Here is a 20,005-nt window from a genome sequence, read left to right on the forward strand (position 1 = left end):
AGCATCAAAGAAAACACTAAACAAGGTACCAGGAATCATTCTGAACTTTCAATAATAATCACAAAAAAGTCTTGTAATGCCAAAAGTAAGCTAGGACTTCACTTTACTAGTGCTAATACTTTTTTACCTTTAACACAAATAAAGCATCTGAGATTTTTCATCTAGAATTGTGATAATTAACATTGTTATCACTCAAGAAATAAACAATTGTTTAAGGAAATGAGTGAGAGCGGTTCTCAGTGCTACAGTGCTGAGTCAGTCATGCAGAACTAATTTCCTGGCTGTCTCTGAATGCACATAAAGCTGCTCTGTAGATGCTGCTGACAATGAACTAGTGACTGGAAAAAGGAATCTTAAACACAGTCACATCTCTTGACTGTTAAAATCCTTTACACAAAGCATGCTGATCTAATGTACTGTGTTAAGCAGTATCCTTTTTTTTTTCCTGCTTGTTAGTAAAAGAAGTTTTAATACCTGAAGCTGTTGCTAAGTAACCAACTGCTTACAAAATACATCCTTCTTGATAATAAAACTGGTTTGTTTTTCTGCTAATTAATATAGCTACACTGGAATTTCAACACTGGTATTGCGTAATGGGAAAAATACCCTAACAATAGAAGATTGTCATGCATAACTGAGGATGTCTCATTGATGTGGGGAGCATATTACAAGTCACTTAATCAGAAAATCTGTATTTGAATACAACTGCCCAGCAGTTTAGAAGCAAAATGCAAATAGAAGTAAGATGCCTGTGTGAAAAAGGGCTTCCCCATTTCTTTAACTACATCATATGATGCACAAAAAAAAGAACTGATTCCTGTCCATAATATATGATATTTAGAGCAGGGTCACAGATATTTTTGCTTTCATAAATAAAATGAGCTTTTTTGAAATAGTGTTTCAATGCAAAGATGCTCAGAACCAAAAAAATCCAGAAACAATCCACCAAAATTAAAAAAAAATGCCTTCCTGTACATAGATTAACTAAGACTGCCAGAAAACAGAAGATGCCCACAAGTAGCAATACTGCTTCTAGCTTAATGTTGATCTAGTGTTATTCTTCAAATGAACTTTAATGGCTGGAAGAAGAAGAAGGTGGGAGGAAAATGCACTCAGATCCAAGTTTGCAGCGTAACAGCCCACACAGGGATGTAAATGAAGATTTGGACACAGGATTTGCTCAGCGAAGCAGAAGGTTTTACTGCCCTCTAGTAAAATGCAGTTACGAAACTGTCTTTTAAAATGTATGCATGCTGAGTAAACCATTTCAGTTATTGTTACTGAAAATGTGATTAGTCGTGGATTTTCATCTCATTGTTTCCATAGTCAAAGAATAAAACATTTATGTTCAATCTAGACTGAATTATTTTTGAATTAAGGAAAATAGCAAAAATGAAGCACAAAAGCAAGGTCTCTGTGGCTGCATCTGCATGAACAAATCTTATGCCAAATTTTCAGCAATGTTATTAGGAAAAGACTAAGTGGTAGCACAGTGCAAAAATTCCTGAGTCCTAACTACGGGGGAACTTACCCTGTCTTTAGGATTGTATCAGCACTGAATTAGCAGCTCAAGAATGAGCATGATTTGTTTCAAAGCTTTAATTTCTGCCAGCAGCAACACTGCGAATTAAATGGCGGCAGAACTCTTTACCTAGTGCTACAGAGGACTGGAAGGTAACTTGCAGGGAAGCTGTAGACATTTAATAGCCTGACACACAGGAAAAAAGAAACGAAATGATGGTGTTGTTGCCATGCAAAAAGCTGCTCCATGCAGTGCTATACCACCAGATTATTCCTAACAAGGATGGCATGAAAGATGCATGAGGCTGTCACCGTAAAACGCCTGACACTGATGGCCATTGTTGTGTGCACTGTGACTTGTTACTCAGTGCAGCCTCTGCCTCTCAAACAGCAGCAGGAGAAGTGCCTGGGAAAAGGCAAATGCTCACTGCAGCCTCACAAAGTACCTAGTGCATTTTCCCCTGCATCTTGCTTTTCTCTCTTTCTTTCTTTTTCTTTCTTTCTTTCTTTCTTTCTTTCTTTCTTTCTTTCTTTCTTTCTTTCTTTCTTTCTTTCTTTCTTTCTTTCTTTCTTTCTTTCTTTCTTTCTTTCTTTCTTTCTTTCTTTCTTTCTTTCTTTCTTTCTTTCTTTCTTTCTTTCTTTCTTTCTTTCTCTCTTTCTCTCTCTCTCTCTCTCTCTCTCTCTCTCTCTCTCTCTCTCTTTCTCTCTCTCTTTCTCTCTTTCTCTCTTTCTTTCTTGCTCTTCCCCCCCCCCCCACCCCACCTCAAATGTAAAGTATAAAACTGGCAGGTTTTTCAGGAGCTGCATAGGCCTTCTGGGAAAAATATATTTTCAATTCTCAACATCAGTCACGAAAAGTACAAATTTTCTGTCAGTCCTATCACTGTGTTTTTATAAAGGAATATTCAATCTCCAGATATTCTTGTTTATATATATATTCATAAATATTCAAATACCTGGGGAAAATGAGGCTAGAAATAAGGACTTCATTCTAAAGTAAATATAAATTAAAATAAACATTAAGAAAGAGTTTATACTCATTCATAGGGAAGATCCAAGTAATGGGTAATGTAGCTTCTCTTGCCTCCCTCTGCCAGGGACAGAAAATGCCAAGGACCATAGCTTGTGCAAGGACCACCACAGAGGGGGAGCTTTCTACCTTGCGATGCTACATTTGCATACTCTCTCAAGACCAACACATAACTTGAATCTAGAAGCTCAGTCCTATCTTGTACATTGGTGGTGGTCTGGGATCAGAGAACTGCAGCTGGTTTCCTGACCTTTTCTCTTGAGATCTGCTGAAGTGTAGGTGAGAAATCAAGCTCTCAAGTGCTCCAATACTTTCTTCTATGTAGGAACAGATGCAGAAAAAACACAGTTTTCAGCATTTTTTATGAAGGCTCTCAAGTCACTTTCCAATCCAAATCCATGCATCCCTACTAAAAGAGATCTGGAAGGGGCTGTGAGAGACAAACTATAATGCAAGCTTCAGGAAAAAGGAGAATAATTTGTACCTCAGTCATTGTTGACAAATGCTGACACTAACTAGCCTGTCCTTGAAAACCTCAAATAGCAGCTACTCCAGGTACTCCAAGGTCTTTTCTGTCTTCATTAGGTAAGATCCCTGATGAATCTTTACTTTTAACTGCTCTCCTGTTCACAAGCTACTTGCCTCTTTATCTCATTGACTGAGTCCTACTCCCTTAAAGGCTATTTTACATTTAACTCTCCTAATGATTTATACTCTAAAAGAATATGGGGGAAAATATATTGTTTGAGCTTCCTGGAAATACTAAGCTTACTTTTAAAATTCCCAAGTTTAATTTAAGATATATTTTTGCCCTTTCACTAAACTTTCTTAAATAAGACAACATAGTCTATTGGTTTTCATTTTAAAATTATTTAGTATGGGTATTTACACTGCATTGTGAATGTGGCAGGTATTGCATTATGATCATTTGACCTTCCATTGTACATTAGTAGCATTATTTATTAACCTTTTGTTGGTTTATTGTTCTGGTACTGTAAGCATATTTGGGGGTTTGAGCTATGTGAGGGCTTGGTTGGATTTATTTCTATTGAGCTTTGTACAATTAGTAGGCCATGTTAGTGCTGTTTCATGTGTATGAAAGAAACTTAGTCTTGTATTAGGAACTTAGATAAAAATACTTTCTATGATTTTAGGCAGCTCTATAATCTTATATTTCACCTGAGTTCTGGAAAGACCAAATATGCAATGGTGAAAAATAAAGACTTCAGAGAGCCCCCTAGATAGGTAATACAGCCACAGCTGTCACTATAATCTCCTTTGAGATTCATGTTAATAGCAGCAAAATATTTTCTTCATAGCTCCATTGCAAAATATGGCCCATATGTCTATGTATAACATGTATTAAAGAAAGAAGTTGCATGCTTTCAGCTGAAAGAATGATGGGTATAAGCATCTTAAGTGAAAAAGTCTCAAACTGTTTTAATTTAAAGTCAGGATGTACTGATGAGGCTTGGATATATTTTTTTAGTTGCATTATTTTCAGAAGTCACCATCACTTTTGTATGTGCTTAAACTAATCTGTATTTCTTCCCTTTTCCCCAAATTCTGTTAGTAGAATAAATAAATATTCTTTTTTAAATGGAGGAGAGTTTTAAGAAATTCCAGAAATATATTAAAATACATTGTGAACACAATTTGGCCCATGTATTTCTTGTCTCTGGAGATCTCAGAATTTCTAAGTTCTCAACAAATCAGATTGTGTGACAACGTCATAACTAGATCTTAATGATCTACATTCTATCAACATGTTAAAATTTTCGTATCATGAATCATATGAAATTACAGCGTTTAGAATTTTTTTAGGAAAATAAACGTGTAAGAAGCTTGCCTCGTGTTTGATGCATAAACCACAGTTTCCTCCCTGGCCATTCAGCATTTGATTGAAATCTTGGCCTCATAAGCCATCTCCTGTGTGAACATTTGATGAGGAAGGCCCTGGAGTGTAAATGGTGAAGTGCATACTCACATCTCTGCAATGCCTGATTTAGACCAGAACAGGGATTTTCAGCCTTTGCTCTGTAGACCTCTGTGGATTTCAGCAAAAAAAACCCCAGCAAATAAAAATTCAACTTCCCTTATGCTGCTGAAATCTACACACATGTGACATTTCTGAAAGGATCCACATCTCCTTTGGGAAATTTATGCAGGTAAACAAACTGAAAAAGGACTGAAAAACTCTGGACTAGAAATTTGGGTTAGTCACTCTGAATGGTTATTTAGTTCTCATGCTGTTTGGAAGCTCATGTGTTTTGTTGGGTAAAATGTTTCTCTTCGTAGGAGGGATTATGTATTCACTGAATGGGTGAGGCAAAGTGTGTCTTTGAAGTCTCTGCAAAATATAGGTATGGAACTATTTAGACAAAGTTGAACAGCTTGAGCAGATGCTTATCTAGAGCTTAGAGGCTGTTTTATTCTTTTTATTTCTTTTCTTTTTTTGAATCAATGCTCTACAATAATAAAAAAAGTCTTCTGCAAGAAAAGAGAATGATGAAAATTAAATCTCTTCCAAGAAAGTGGTGAGATTAGGCTTTCTGTATATTTATGAATCCTGAAAAAATGCTTGGATGAAATCAGCAACACCAATTCACTCCTGTTGTTCTCTCTCATACTGTGAGTCTTTCCGAATCAGTAGCAAAAATAGGAATGATTGAATCAGTGAAGCTGTGAACATTACAAGATGCACACTCCAACAAACATAAAATGCGTGAGTGCCTGGTGAGCATTAGGAAATCTGTCACTATGAACAATTGAAGATGACAAGTTTAAATAGACCGAGGAATTCCAGTGTTAACTTACTTTCAAACAAAACATTTTCAAAATTTTCATGATCGCTTTTTTTTTTTAACTGAAGATTAGCTGCATGAAAATACGTTCATTTAAATTCCTTTTACATAAATGAAAAAAATAAAAGATTCTGGGAAAACCATTAAAAATGGATGCAAGAGCATTTGTGCACTGATCACTTTCCCTTTTTTTTTGCTACAACTTTCAAGAACACCTTTCCATACTCGTAGTCTGGATGACTAATCCAATATTACAGCCTCTGATGGGGTACTGACGGTACCTCGGCTAAAAAGTCTTCTGTTTTCTGTTGTTTTCTTGAAAAGAAGAGAATGCTCTATGTTTGAACTGTCTACTGTTTTCATAAATAACTTGTGAGTCTTATGTGAGACTGATTCTATACTGAAAGAGTTCAAGTCCTGCAGAGACACCCCATCGGGCAGCTTCAGGAGCACCTACCATGCTGGCTTTCACAGCAAAGTGGCAAGCATGAGGAGCGACCATTAAAAGCATTACAAGCAGTTTGCCTCCAAAGTATTTTGTTCTGTGAGTTGTTTTAGCTGGTTAAATTCTACAGAGAAAAAGATGGGAAATGATAATGAGGGCTAAGGAGAATGGGACTGTCTTGAAATAGTTAATACCCCTCTCAGTAGGCAGATAGATTATCTGAAAGGAGGAACAAAAATTGCATTTTTTGAAAGCAACTCTAAGCTTCAGGGAGCCAGGGAAATTGTTTTCTGTTGTATTTGTGGGCATAGTCTCATCTGTGAGATATTTAAATATGATTAGCCTTTAGCACATAACTTCTGCTCATTTAGCTATCTAAATAATTTTGTTGATTTTAGTATTAAACTTTAACCTAAATGCAGGTAAAAGCAGAATACCAAGGAAATCTTTGTAGTGTCTGAGGATGTAATAAGGGCAAAGTGTCAGAAAGTAGGTTTCTGTCTTTTGTACAGTTAGTATATTCTAGTATAAACACTTTGTAAATGACCTGTACACTTTCATATTTCAACTTTCTTACTTATACTGCATGTTAGATGGAAGTGCTAACTTTAAAATTAGTCATCCTAATGTGCAAAGCACTGCAAAAAGATGGATGTTTTGAACATAACAGGCTTTACATTAAACTCCAGCACAGATTAGATGAATCGTGGAATTATGTCTAATACTCTTAAGGGGTTTTAGTGATCAAACACACAGTAGATCCATGCTGACATTAGGTCTAGCACGTCTAAAAAACACATAACAGACATCCAGCATCCTACAGACCTACAGTCCTACTGGTTTATGTTTAAATGTTTACAGTGTAAAAATGTTGACTGAAAAAGCCCATTTTTTATAGTCAACAGTAACTCTCGTGGTGTTTCTGGGCAGTCCTGTCCCTGTGTATTTCACAGACTGCATGATTGCTGAATTTAAGCAAGCATACATACAGCAAGCAATACTACTTCAATACTGTGCAATCTACTGCAATACTGTGTGGCCCTCTTACACTGTAAGTAGACTGATACTTGCAAATTATACCTATGTGCTAAAAGTATTTTTGCCTTCACCGTAGGACATTGGCATGAAGTCTGTTATGATAATGTATGAAAGTCTATACATTTGTAATATTCTATTTTTTGGAAGATTTAAATTAATGTGTTTTAAGGACCACTGATTTGCTAGTGTTCACTTACCTCTGAGGAGTTCTTTACCCCATCCACAGTATGGATTTAATCTCAGGAATTTTATTCTCCTAGACTATTTTATAAGATAAGGAAAGGTATCTAAAGCCCATGGCATCTAAGACAGATAAAGCCCTGCCTGAAATCTCCTGTCTCTGTCCAGGACTAGACTAGTCAGCTGAAGTTAAGTGAGATGAATCTTGTCTACAGTATGGAGGGCAGCTACAGCAGAGCTTTAGATCCCTCATGATGGGAAGTATTTCTCATGCTTGCAGAGGAATCTGAAACTTCAGTTGCTGCCAGAAGTCACAGTCAATAGTTCAGTATGGTTAAGTACAGTGACTAATGAAAAAGCTGGTAAGTTTGAGTTGCAAACAGATCAGTTTTAAGTAATGAACTAGGTGTGAGTATTCACAGCAAAGGATGAAAGTAAATAACCATTTTTACTAGTAGTCAGGCTGCATAAAAAAAGTAGCACTGTCTGGTATTGCCATTAATGAATATGTGCATTTTAGACATTTCTAAAGTTTTTTGTTTGAGTTTTTTTTTTAATATTTTTTATTTTTCATTCTACAGCCTTACTATGTAAAGTGGAACAAACTGAAAAGACAACTTTGATCTGTGTGGCAAAGTTTTGGTAGCTGGGGGCTGTGTGAGCAGTCTTTGTGGGGAGCCATCAGGAACTGCCCTTACATCAGACATCAGGAACTGCCCTTACATCAGACAGAGATCCAGCTGGCTCCAAGACAGACCCACCACTAAGTAAAGCTGAGCCCATCAGAAACAGCAGGAACACCTCTGTGGTAGCATATTTAAGAAAGAGAAAAATGCATCCATCAGAAGCTGGGATAGAGGAGTGAGAATATGAAAGAGAAACAACTCTGTAGGCCCCAAGGTCAGTGAAGAAAGAGGGGGAGGAGGTAATCCAGGCATACAACCAGAGCTTCTCCTCTCCTACAGCTTGCAGAGAGAGTGTAGTGACAGGTTTTTCCTTGCATCCCATGGATATCCACTGTGGTCAACCACCACAAAATAATAAAGAATTTTTGTTCTGAACCGGAGACTGTGGAAAATAGATGTCAGGAAGGATACAGAAAAGTAACTTATGAGAGATGAGAACAAAGTCCCCAAAACACTGAGCTTCATCTATGCACTAGGTTATGCAATGTAATTAGATACATGATTAATCATGACTCAGTTACCAGTCTGAATCCATCCTGATGAAACAAGATTTAAACTTGCATAAAAATGTCTGTTCATGCAATAGGGTAGTTTAACTAGGATGAAAAGATAAGAGAGTCCAGTAGAACTTGATGGCACAGAAGAATTTCAGACTAATGTAAAAACAGCCCCTAAACAGTTGAAGATATGTAAGCCTTCTTTTTTAAAAATAAATTTCATAATAAATTATGAAATTTATTTTTAAAAAATAAATTTGGTCAAAAATGACTCCGTTTGTTTCTATTTTTCTATTTTTTGCATTTTTAAGCTTCTCGTATTACTTCTGTATTCACCTGCATGACTCCTGAATCACTCAGTCTATGTGAGCCATGGTAGACATGACCGTAGCATTTGAATATTGAAATTGAAACATCTGAATTAAACTTCCCCTTGCAGAAACACTTGTCAGTTACTGAAGTGATCTGTTTCCCCTGTGAACTGATGCATAAGGGATTTTAAACATGTGCCACCGAAGTGCATTTTAAAGGCTGTTTTTAAAAAAACCTTTTGTACAACCATGAAATGTATTTAACTTTCTCTTAACACTGCTTTGTTGGGCACTTGCCAAAATAAATTTATAATGCAACGTGTTTTATCTGGTTTACTAGTTTGGAGTTTTGTCTATATCTGCATCCTCCATATTGATAGAACTGAGAATTTTCTAGGAAAAAGGTTAAATTCTAAAGGCAATTTCATGGCTTTGATCTTTGTGCACCAATCCCAGTAACAGAGAGAACAACCACAAAGAGAAATGAGGGTATGCTCCAACAACAACTTCATACTTTGGAACAAAATGAGAAAAAGGATTTTGAGGAAATGAAGTAAAAGAGGTTGATCCCCAGAATATACAATGAATGCAATATCTTACATTACAGGTAATATATCAACTGATCTTATTTTAGCCTGTGCCAGGAATTGCTCACTTGCAGACCACACCAATCTGCATCACCCAGTAACAGGAAGCATATGATTTCCTGTGGAGACAGGCAGGGGAGCTCTTCACACTGTCATAATGGAAGTACATGCCTTCTACTGCTTTTTCTGAATACTTCAGAAAAACCAATGAGATGGATTCTATAATTCCTCAGAAAATGTTCAGATCTTTTTTGAGTAGCTTTTCTAATATGCATGTCAGAAAAGAGAAGGGCTATTTCTGATCTCCATAAAAAAAAGTATGAGTTAAATCTGGCAGTTATTACTATTTCTAGACGGAATTTTGATCTTAGTACCATATTGCTCTGGCTGTTTTGTAATTAGGTGCCATTAAAAGAGGATGTCTATCAAAATGTTAACAAGGATGGTGGTCAATCTCTGTCAGATTTATTGAAAGCAAATACATTTACAAGTTCCATCATAAATCTTGGTCAAGTAATGAGATTCTTAACTTATTTTCCATAAAGCGGTTATTGCATTATGCAGGCAAAATGTCATGGTACACAACAGTTCAATTTCATCAGCTCTTCACATGGCAATGAAATAATAAACCAGTACTGCTCAGATTTTGATTTATTTCAATGTCATATATTAGCCTAGAATACATGCATATATGGAATATTTTGGCAGAATATATGTTAAAAAACCCCAAGAATTCTCTTATTTCTCTTGGAATTCTAGGAATAAAATTTCAAACTCTTATTTAAGAACAAAATTAATTATGATTATTTTTAATGTTTTGTTTTGGAATGATGAAATCAGTATTTGAAATTATTACTAGATTTGGCACTAACACTGAAATTATTACATACAAATAATGTGCAGAACCAAATTATGCAGAACTAGTTCTTCAATCTCTTAATTTTTAGTGAGCAGTTCCAAACAAGAACTTGCTTCCTCTGCATACCTGAAATTATTAACTATTTAATGCAACTTGGAGTTCAAGTTGAATTTTCAAAGTTCTGGGCTATAGGTTAATATTTACTGTTTATCTCAAAAATGTTTAGGTACTTTTCAAAGATCAAGTTTTACTTCAATGCCTGAGGAAGCCATATAATGGTAAATAGTTTTCTTGTGAGCACACTTAATGAGGGGGTAGGAACTTGTGGTTCATCTTTCTGCACTGATCAATGACTGAGCAATCAGTTGATATTTAGGGAATTCATATAACTAGTATGAGCTGTGGTTTTGGATTCTCTCAGTTGGAAAAAGAAACTGAAACTATTTGCTACTACTCAAGGTATGCACTTCTCACAGAATAAACCAAGAACATAATGTTAGAGCATTCAGCATTCAGTCCTCCAGAATGTTATAACTTCTTATTTCTTCCACCTAAAATTATGCAGGAAATTTGGATTAAATTGACAAGTAGTTTGGGGAGAAAATAGTAGGTTGTTTAAATGAATATGCTGCAGAAGAAGAAATTCTTCTCCAATACAAGAGTATACTTATCTGTGTGGGTCTAGTTACATCTATATTGAATGTTAGTTTTAATCATAAATTTATGTTTAAGCCTATAACTGCTGATCTTAGGTAAAAAAACCCTACCTTAGTGTAGTCCCCAGCAGTTGGCTGTACCCCAAATTCAGCAGTATGTGGAGTGTCCAAATGCAACACACTGTGTCTACTGGTGTCTACTGGCCCCTCCTGCTGCGTATGAAATTCATCCATATACTGAAAGCCATAGCTGCAGAAAATCCAGCAGTGGTGATTCTGCAATTTCTTGGTCCATTGTTTCTAGCCTTCTACAAACTTTTATTTCTTTCTCCTTTATTTGTGATTAGAGCAAGTGGGAATAGAGAAAGAAGGCTCAGTCCTAAAAGGACTTTGAAAAGCAGATTGTGGATCACTCTAGGGTGGGTCCAAAGTAATGGATGTAAAAATGTGGATTTTGTGTCTTGAGTCAGGTGGAGATGACCTTCAGATTAGACCCCAGGGATAACTGTGTGCTATATTACTCGATGGATATTGTTCCTGAAAGGTGTTACTGACTGCTTTGTTCTGCTTAGATGAGCAAAACAGTCAGATCAGGATTGATGTTTATGCACTATGCATTCATTTGTGGCATAAATTCAGTTTAATGTTCCCATTGTATATGTCTTTTCTGCTCTTTTTGCATTCTGTAAAAAGATTGCACAGAGACAATATTGTGAAATTGAGGAAGAATAGTAAATCTGTTGATTGATTTTGATATAGTTTCTGTCCAAAAAATTTTTAGACTCGAATTAAGCATCTGAATAGAAGTTGTATTTTTCCTATGTAGTTCTATGTTTGAAATGCTGGAAGTGTGCCACAATTTTCTGGATTCACAGTGAACCACTTCAGATCAATATTACCCTGTCTGAATATATGTTATATCTTGGCTGACTCCACAGCACAGTTTGGAAGTTATCCTACAACTAGATTCAAGCACAGATCCCCATTTATCATGTAAGTAAATATGTCATTTGTGTTTAAATGATTTTTTTTTCTTTTCCCTGCCCAGGAAAGAGGAATTTGATGACTTGCTGAAGGTTTCAGAAAGCTCCAGAGAAATGACTGCTTCACTTCATGATCAGTTTGGACACACAGGATTTATGTACTGTGATAAACATGATCTGGCTACCTAGAAACATTGCTGTTTGCAGTTTTAATGGCTAAAGGGCAGCAGCAGCTACAGGGCTCACAAAGTATATGATGGTGTATTCTCAAGCATATGGTGTCTTTTCTGGGTGTTCCTCTTAAATTTTGCTGTGAAGAGGATTAAAGGAGAAGAAAACATATTTCCCTGGCTAAAATTCTGCTCACTCATAGGGGAAAGATCCAGAATTATATCCTTTCCCTGCTGAAAGAGTATTGTAACCCTACAGTGAGAAACTTGTGCCCAGCATTGTTTCTATGAATAGTAGATTGTAAATTGGTACTGGACAGCCAACACACAATAGTTGGTGGCAACTCGTGGTGGCAAGTGTTACAAAACTAAAGAGTTATTGAAGGAAGCTAGTAATTATAGTTGTTCTTCCAGAATTCCATATTGGGGGAGACAAACAGGGACTGGAGTCAGAAGGATCAGGGAAGGAATCAGGAATGAGGTGTGAGGGAATAAAGCAGTGTCCAAGGAAGAATCACATATGATGCCACGGCACACTGTTGCCCTCTCTCTGTAGCCCCCCACTGCTGGGGTTTTAGCTGCTCGAGTAGGGAGTCCAGCTTTGATACATTCCAGCTGTGTAACCTTGACTCAGACTGCTGAGCCAGAGCTGTGAGACTGTCTGTACTGGGATAAGAAAAGTAAAAAAATTACAGAGAGCGGCAGGACTGCTGATCTGTGATAGCTAAGAGAACAAGGACTCAGCAGAGAAAACATCAACATGAAATGCTAACACCTTAAGGAAAATAAATGAAGGTAGCTGAAGGCTGGTCTAGTCAGGGACAGTCAGAAGCTGCCAGGTTGGTGTTGATCCATCAATGTTGATGGAGTAAGAGGGAGGAGCATCTCTGCCCCCATGGTGGCTCTTGGGAGCCATGGCCACCAACCCCTCGCTCCTCAGTGGCACCTGCCTGCCTGGTGAAGGCTTTCCAGCTGCTGTACTGGACTGTCAGCACACCCCTGCTTAACCCCACAGTTCACTAAATACCAGGTGTGTTTGATGTGTACTGGCCAATAAAGAATTGCTTTGTACCTGTGAGTTGTCCATATTTTGCTTGCAAAGTATTTTTGTGCCAGGCTAATGATACCCAAACAAACTGACTATAAAAATATCTTGTAGAGGCTAAGAGGTGATTTTATTATTATGCTGGGAAGCCAACATGAATAGAAAGTAGTAGCTTAATAGGAAAGGAACATCATCTTGGAAGAAGTGATTTACATTTCTAGAATTTAAGAAAAAAAAAGGTCATCTAGCAGAAGGTACACTGTGGCTGGGGTGGATGAAGAATCCTTTGCTGCAGCCATACATCTAGAAAAGCTCTGATGCTTAGAGCTATCTGACATTAAATCATGTCAAGCAGAAGCAAACAGCAATGGAAAAAAATCATTGATGTTTTTAATTAGGTTGTCTTGAATGCTCATCTGCATTCTAAAAGCAAAGGGCTGATTTCAGTAAAAATCATGGCCAGCCCCTGTAGCATGGAAACTGGCTGTACTCAAGCTGAATTGGGCCCTAAATTTGTTGCTTGGCAAGAGCAGGGAAATGTTTTGCTCTGGTGTCTGACTCCATTGGCAGTGGTGCTTGTTAATCACACAACCCATTACAATGCACTGTACAAGGAGGAATCTCAAAAACATCTTATTGCTGAGCTAAAGGCTATAAAGTGCAGTCTTTTCTGCTAACCAGATTTGTGCTCTGTTGTGTTTAGTGGTAGTTGTGCCAGTCTGTGATTACTCACAAGCGGTGACTAGAGACTGTGGCTGAGAACCCTGCGTGTGAGTGCAAGGAGGGGAGGACCTCAGAGCTCATGCTTTGAAGCAATATTTAGGCTAGCTTAACACTGAGCAATAAAGTGAAGACAATAACATGGAAAAGGAAGGCTAAAAATGTTTAATTACTTTACCCTGATCACTCCTCTCCTTTCCAAGTTGGCAAGCAAGAACTGGAACTTGCCAAACATGTTTTATTTTTAAATCTTTTATCCATTGGCAAATCTGCATATTGCATCAGACCTCATAAAGGTGTTTTACAGTTTTGAACAGTTTCCCAGCCTGTACAAACCTGTGTGTTCATGCACACACGCTTAGAGAACTGCTGCATAGAGGGGCAGCTCTGACTGTGGCATGTGTGGGGGTCCATTGCCCAAGGAATTTTGTAACTGGGCAAAATCTCTTTGAGTTATGCTTCCCCCTTTTCTCACTGCAGCAGCAGCAGCCTTAGCAAGGCCAGCACCAAGGTGAGCTCTGCAGCCCACTGGAGGCAGTACTGTGCACCCATGCATTCCTTTGAGGAAAGGAAACCCCTTGCCCTAGCTGGAAACCTCAGGAATTATCCACATATAGAGTGGTTTTTTGTATGTTGGATGCTCCCTCTAAACACTGCTCTAGGATCTTGTTTAATGTATTGCAGAGCGTGTGAGTATCAGCAATGTTGGAATACTGGCAGTGATGAGTAAATGGAGAAGGGGTTTAGTCTCATAAAAAAATAGATATCTGTGACTGGAATCCTAGTCCTGGCACAGCACTGCCTGACTTTTCATCTGGGAGATGGGACTCACTGCGGCTGTGTACACTTTCATTTACATTGCTCAATTTCTGTCCTCCTTTCTAGTGCATAAAGAGCCCAACTAGCAAATAACTTATATTTTTTGTATATCAGCATTCTGCTGAGTGTGACATTTAAATTGGGATATTGGCCAGTAAGAACTGTCTGGCATTACCTGATGGCTGGTAGCTCAATGGAGTGCGATTTTTTTTCACATTGTTAAATTACTTTCAGTTAATTTTCAATTGTTTTATTCAGTGGGAAATAAGCAGGGATAGTAGTTGTTTTTTTTTCTGGGAATAAGGTATTTTAATCCCTTTTTTTGAGGTGCCACAGATGAATGTCACTTCCTCACTGAAGAGTTAGAGCTATCTTCCTAGAAGGATTTGTGTGCAGTGTGTCTGTTTCATGCATCTCTGAATGTGCTTTTCCATGCAATGTAGCTTTTCCATGCAATGGTCCAGAGGTGCCAGCAATGTTTTGTGTTACTGTTGTGACTGAAATGTGCTTTCATTATTACTATGCTCTGGCTGATCTGCAGAGAAATTAAGAAGTGTCACAGGGTGTAAAAAGACCATAACTTATAAGTAAAAACAATGCACTTAGAGAGGCATGTTTATGCAGTTTGTGTATTTTTAATTTTCACAAAAGCTAATTATTTCTTAACACTGCCTGGCTCAAAATTAATCCTAAAAAATTAATTTTTTCCAATATTAAACAGTTGACAATTACAAATCAAGATTAAAAATGGATCTTAGTGATAAAAAAATACTTGATTACCTTTAAAAGGTCCCTTCCAACTCAAACTATTCCTTGATTCTATGCATATAGAATCTATCTCTAATTTTGACACTATTCTTATTTTTATCTTAGGTTTTAATGCAGTTCCTTTGCATATTCCAACAAATGACCAATGTAAATTACAATCATGTCAGTTCTGCATCCAATTTATTTTTCAAATAGTCAGTGTGCTGAATCACAGTTATCTTAAAAACCACATTTCTCTTCATTACCTGTCAACAGACTGTGCTCCATAGCAGCAGCGTGTCCAACAGAGTCCAGGAAGGATGAACTCCTGTGCATTGCATAGCATAGTAACAGCTTTAAGTCCATGTCTTCTTAGCTAACAATAACCCACGTATTTCAGCCAGGTTCTAGGTGTCTTCTGGTATTTTTTCTTCAGGAATGAGAAGTTTCAGATAGCAATCTTTATCATTAAAAGATTAAATTAAATACTAGAATGAGTATTTAGAATTAAGAATAAAACTCTGAGATATATATAAATCATTATTTTTACCCTATACAAAATAAGATATTCTAGATATAAAGGAAAGTGTATTGATATATATATAGATTAACAACATATTTTGCCTTTTCTGGATTTTGAAAGAGATGAATTTTCATGTAAGGAAACACATAACCTTGCTATGATTTTCAGTGTATAACATAACTTACAATCTATCAAAACTGAGATTTCAATAAATCCTTATTCTAAAATATATTGGTCAAAAAGGGAAACTTGAAACTACAAATGGTATCTAAGAAGAAATAATTCTTTCCCAAATTTGCAGTTCTTCCAGGCTTACATCTTATTGAAACAAAGTAGATTTAATATTTAATATTTAATAAATATTTAATTTAATATTTAATAAATTTAATATTTCAATGGTTGCAAAATAATAAACACACCGTTTTCATTTCTCCTTCTACCAATATTTATATTTTTTTTATGTGGTAGTTTAGAGACAGCATGATCTGAAGGGGTTTATGATGGATCAGAATTATGTTTAAGACTTCTTTCCAAGAGATTTCTTTTGAGCTTTTCAGATACTGGCCCAAAATTTGAGTAGGTCTTTTGTAGGGCCCGTGCATACCTGACAGTCTGACGCAGATATCTTGGAGACCCTAGGATATGGCAATAGCAACTGGCTTTAGAAGCTGTGTGCAGTCACCTGTATTATTTTTTTTAGATAGATTTTTGTAGCATTTAGCTTCAGCCATCAGAAGTACAGGGGAAGGATTCAATTCAATGTTGATATCTAAATTAGGTGCTTACCCTGTCATGTGGCATATATATCATCTGTGTGCAGATAGACAATTTGGGAAACCTCAAATGGCACTAAGTGTAGTTTTGGCAATTGAATTTGTCAATTCAGTTGCCGGTATTCTTACTGAAGCCTAGTTGAAAAGAGACTTAAGTGCAATTCAGTGCTTATTTACCTGCTGGGTTTCTCCTGCCCTGTTTGAGTATCTGCTTTAGGCTGTTATTAAATCTTTCTGAGAGTCACCAATTTATGGAGAAGGACCTATACAATTAAGACCTTTCCATACCTTAAAAGTTTAAGATAAATTTAAGAGTTTAAAGCAGAATACCTAGGGTTTGGATAGTTTAAGAGAGAAAGATAAAAAGATAAAATATCACAGATGCTAAAGTGTTCAATCTCTTATTATCCATTAAAATAAGAATGATCAAAAATCAAGATAAAGCACTACTTTTATTCTGAGTAATTCATTCATCATTATACGAAAGTCAACTGTCGACCTTAGCTACACACAGAAAATTATAATTTCTGAGAGCTCTGACATGTTTTGCCATTTCCCACTGCTGCAGCATATGAGGTTATTGCCCTAGCTCTCTGTCCTAAGCAGGCAGTATATCTGTTTCTTACTGCTTCAGTTAATAACCTGGTATATGAGCTCAAGGATTCGCTAATTGCAATTAGTATCCTGGTCTGAGAACTGCAATGCTACGTAATATGTTGCCTACTCCATGTCCCTGCAACAGGATGACAAAGAGTTGACTACTGTAACCTCTTCATAAATTGCAGCATAAAGGTAACAGGTCAAGCCCCTGGCAGACTTCTCACTTATGGAAAAAAAAAAAAAAAAAAGAAATCCAAGCCATGAAAGCATGAAAGTCAAAGCAATGAAGGGCATGCATTTGTTTTTCATCAGAAGGATCACATAAAATAAGTTCATACTGCTGAAGAACAAAGCAGATGGTAATAAATGCCACATTGCCTTTAGATATCTAGTGAGAAAGGCCATTCCCTACTTCAAAACATTTAAATCTGTAAATCATACAACTCCTTCATACATCTTAATAACTTTATGAAATAAGGAGTTTATTTTTCATTAAGACAGAGGAGAGACCTCATTGCAGTTACAACTTCCTTGTGAAGAGACCAGAGGCAGGTACTGATCTGTGGTGATCACTGTGGTAACCGGTGACAGGATCCAAGGGAATGGTCTGAAGTTGTGTCAGGGAGTTTTAGGTTGGATAGTAGGAAAAGGGTCTTCACCCAGAGGGTGGTTGGGCACTGGAACAGGTTCCACAGGGATGTAGTCATGGCATCAAATCTGCCTGGGTTCAAGAAGTGTTTGGACAATGCACTCAGGCACATGGTGTGACTCTTGAGGATGGTGCTGTCCAGAGCCAGGTGTTGGGTTTGATCCCTGTGGGTCTCTTCCAGTTCAGCTTATGCTGTGATTCTGTGATTAATAGCTTGGTAAATTCACAGGGACTGGATTTGCTTTCTTCAAAACAGAATGCTTTTAAAATTTTGATTTGCAGAATATTTGAAAGCTTGAACTCTTCAATCCCATTCAGACTAAATGAAATTTCAAGAAATTTCGAATTTTCTGTGAAAGAGAAAATTTAATTTTAGATTGACTTGTTGAAACCTACACTTAAAATATGATTTATCATATTCTCACCATTGCACTAAAAATCAAGATATGTTTTCAGTTATTAGAGTTGTGGAAGTCACATAGCTTTTAAAAATAAAAGTCTGTGCCCACAGGTCTTCCAGTCTATCCATACCAAAACTAGCAATCTATCTACAATAGCATCCTTTTCAGAAATTATATCACTAAATTAAAGTTGGTCTGTCTTGCCATGTTCTTTGAGTTTTATGCAATAGCGTTTTATTCATTAAAGCCAAATTGAATAAAACCATAACCTTATGAAAGACAGACATCAGAAGGCATACATAGGAAGCACAGAAAGATGATGAGAACTTAAAAAAAGGAAATCTCTATTGTCTATTTAATTATAAAAATTTTCTATAATAAAATAATTACAGCTGAGCAAAAGGACAAAACTACATTACTTACCCTTCTGTTTTAGAAAGGTCTGTTATGCTGGTTATTAATTTTGGTTAGTATAATAAACATGCCTGAAAGTAGCACCTCAAATAAATGATCAGACACATGGAAAAGAGAACTGACCTGTTTAAATGTCAAGAAATTGCACATTTAATTAGTGAGCTTGTTATTTCTCACAAGGAAAATTATCAGATGACAGCAATCATATTTTAATTAGGAGAGAATACCTTTGCACTCTTCCTGAGGCAGAGTACAAAATTTGTCATGCAAGCTGATTTTCTTTGTGAACTATTCTGCTCTGACTGCAGGCCTGGACTCTCAGAGGCAAAACTGCACTGAAATAGATAGTGTGCATACCTGAACAGCCTGGAGAGCCTTGGACAATTTCTTTGACATTAAAATGTATTGAAGACTATCTAATGGCCTCTTCTAGTTGAGGAGATGTTGTGCTGTCTTAACAGAGTCATAATTTTGCCCACAAACATAATATGACTTCAGATCTGTATAGTTTCCATATACGTCCTTGATCCTCTTGTTTTGATCATTTCAGCTAACTAGCCATTCCCAATTAGAAGACCATTTCAGCACCCACTTATGGTCATTTTTGCTCCTTATGATTTCAGTTGTCTTTGATTCCAGCAGAATGAAATGTCTACACACTTCCTTCACCTCAGCAGCAACATCTGTTCAGTCATTTTCTTTATTCTCTCTGGCTTCTGTTCTCAGCTCTCTTCTGAGTCATGTGTCTGTGTTCCTGTATTCAAGCAGCTAACAAGCATTGTGGCTCTTTCTTCTGACATTCTTTCGTGGGCTTCACTTTGAAGACTAACTCCACTTTGTCTTTTCAGCATGAAATTGAATGTTCTAGTCAATCTTTAATATAGCAGGTAGGTTTGAAAACGTTGCTTATAGTCTATGTTGCTCATTGCTCAGGATCTCTCATTAAAAAAGTAATAATAAAATATATATATATAAACACACCACATTCTATATATGCCACCACATTATGCTGATGACAGCAGCCATAGTATCCTAGCAACAGCCTCCTTTTACGATGAGTTTTTCAAAGGGCTACTGTCCAGAATGCTTCAAATAGGCTTAATTCTCCATGCAGGATCTCTAGCTCCATAATTTATTTTTTTATGCAAAATCTCCTTGATAAGGCTGTTGTCACCAATAAAATGTCATAAGCCCTAAATTTTTTAGGTTTTGTTGTTTTTTCTTTTTAAAGTCTGCATTTTTATAATAGTGTCATAACAAAGAAAAATTGAAGTTTTTCTCTTAGGAAATCCCCCATAGTAAACTGATGAAGAGTTTTCTACAGAAATCATTTTCATGGAATATGTGTTTTCTCTGCATTTGTCTTCATAAAATGGATTGATTTTGCTTTTGAAAACTGTGAAAAACTTTTGCTCCTCCTCAGGGAGAGTAAAATGCCTCCACTGTGCACTCTGTCTCTGCTCCAGAGACCTTCCATTCTGCCCAAGGACACAGCTTCCAACAGAACATCCATGAGATAAGTCTGGGTGCCTAATACTTTGAGTTCA

The 20,005-nt window shown here is 36.8% G+C and overlaps 1 long non-coding RNA gene across 1 annotated transcript in view; it reads left to right on the forward strand.

Annotated features, from left to right (window-relative positions):
* LOC118685684 (uncharacterized) overlaps window positions 1-12,933 on the forward strand; it is a 59,515-nt gene extending 46,582 nt beyond the window's left edge. Inside the window, exon 2 of the long non-coding RNA XR_004980015.2 lies at window positions 11,663-12,933. This is a non-coding gene — a long non-coding RNA (uncharacterized LOC118685684). The remainder of the gene's footprint in view (window positions 1-11,662) is intronic.
* Window positions 12,934-20,005: the final 7,072 nt, after the last annotated feature.

The sequence above is a fragment of the Molothrus ater genome, chromosome 3 (genome assembly GCF_012460135.2).
Source record: "Molothrus ater isolate BHLD 08-10-18 breed brown headed cowbird chromosome 3, BPBGC_Mater_1.1, whole genome shotgun sequence".
Lineage (NCBI taxonomy): Eukaryota > Metazoa > Chordata > Aves > Passeriformes > Icteridae > Molothrus > Molothrus ater.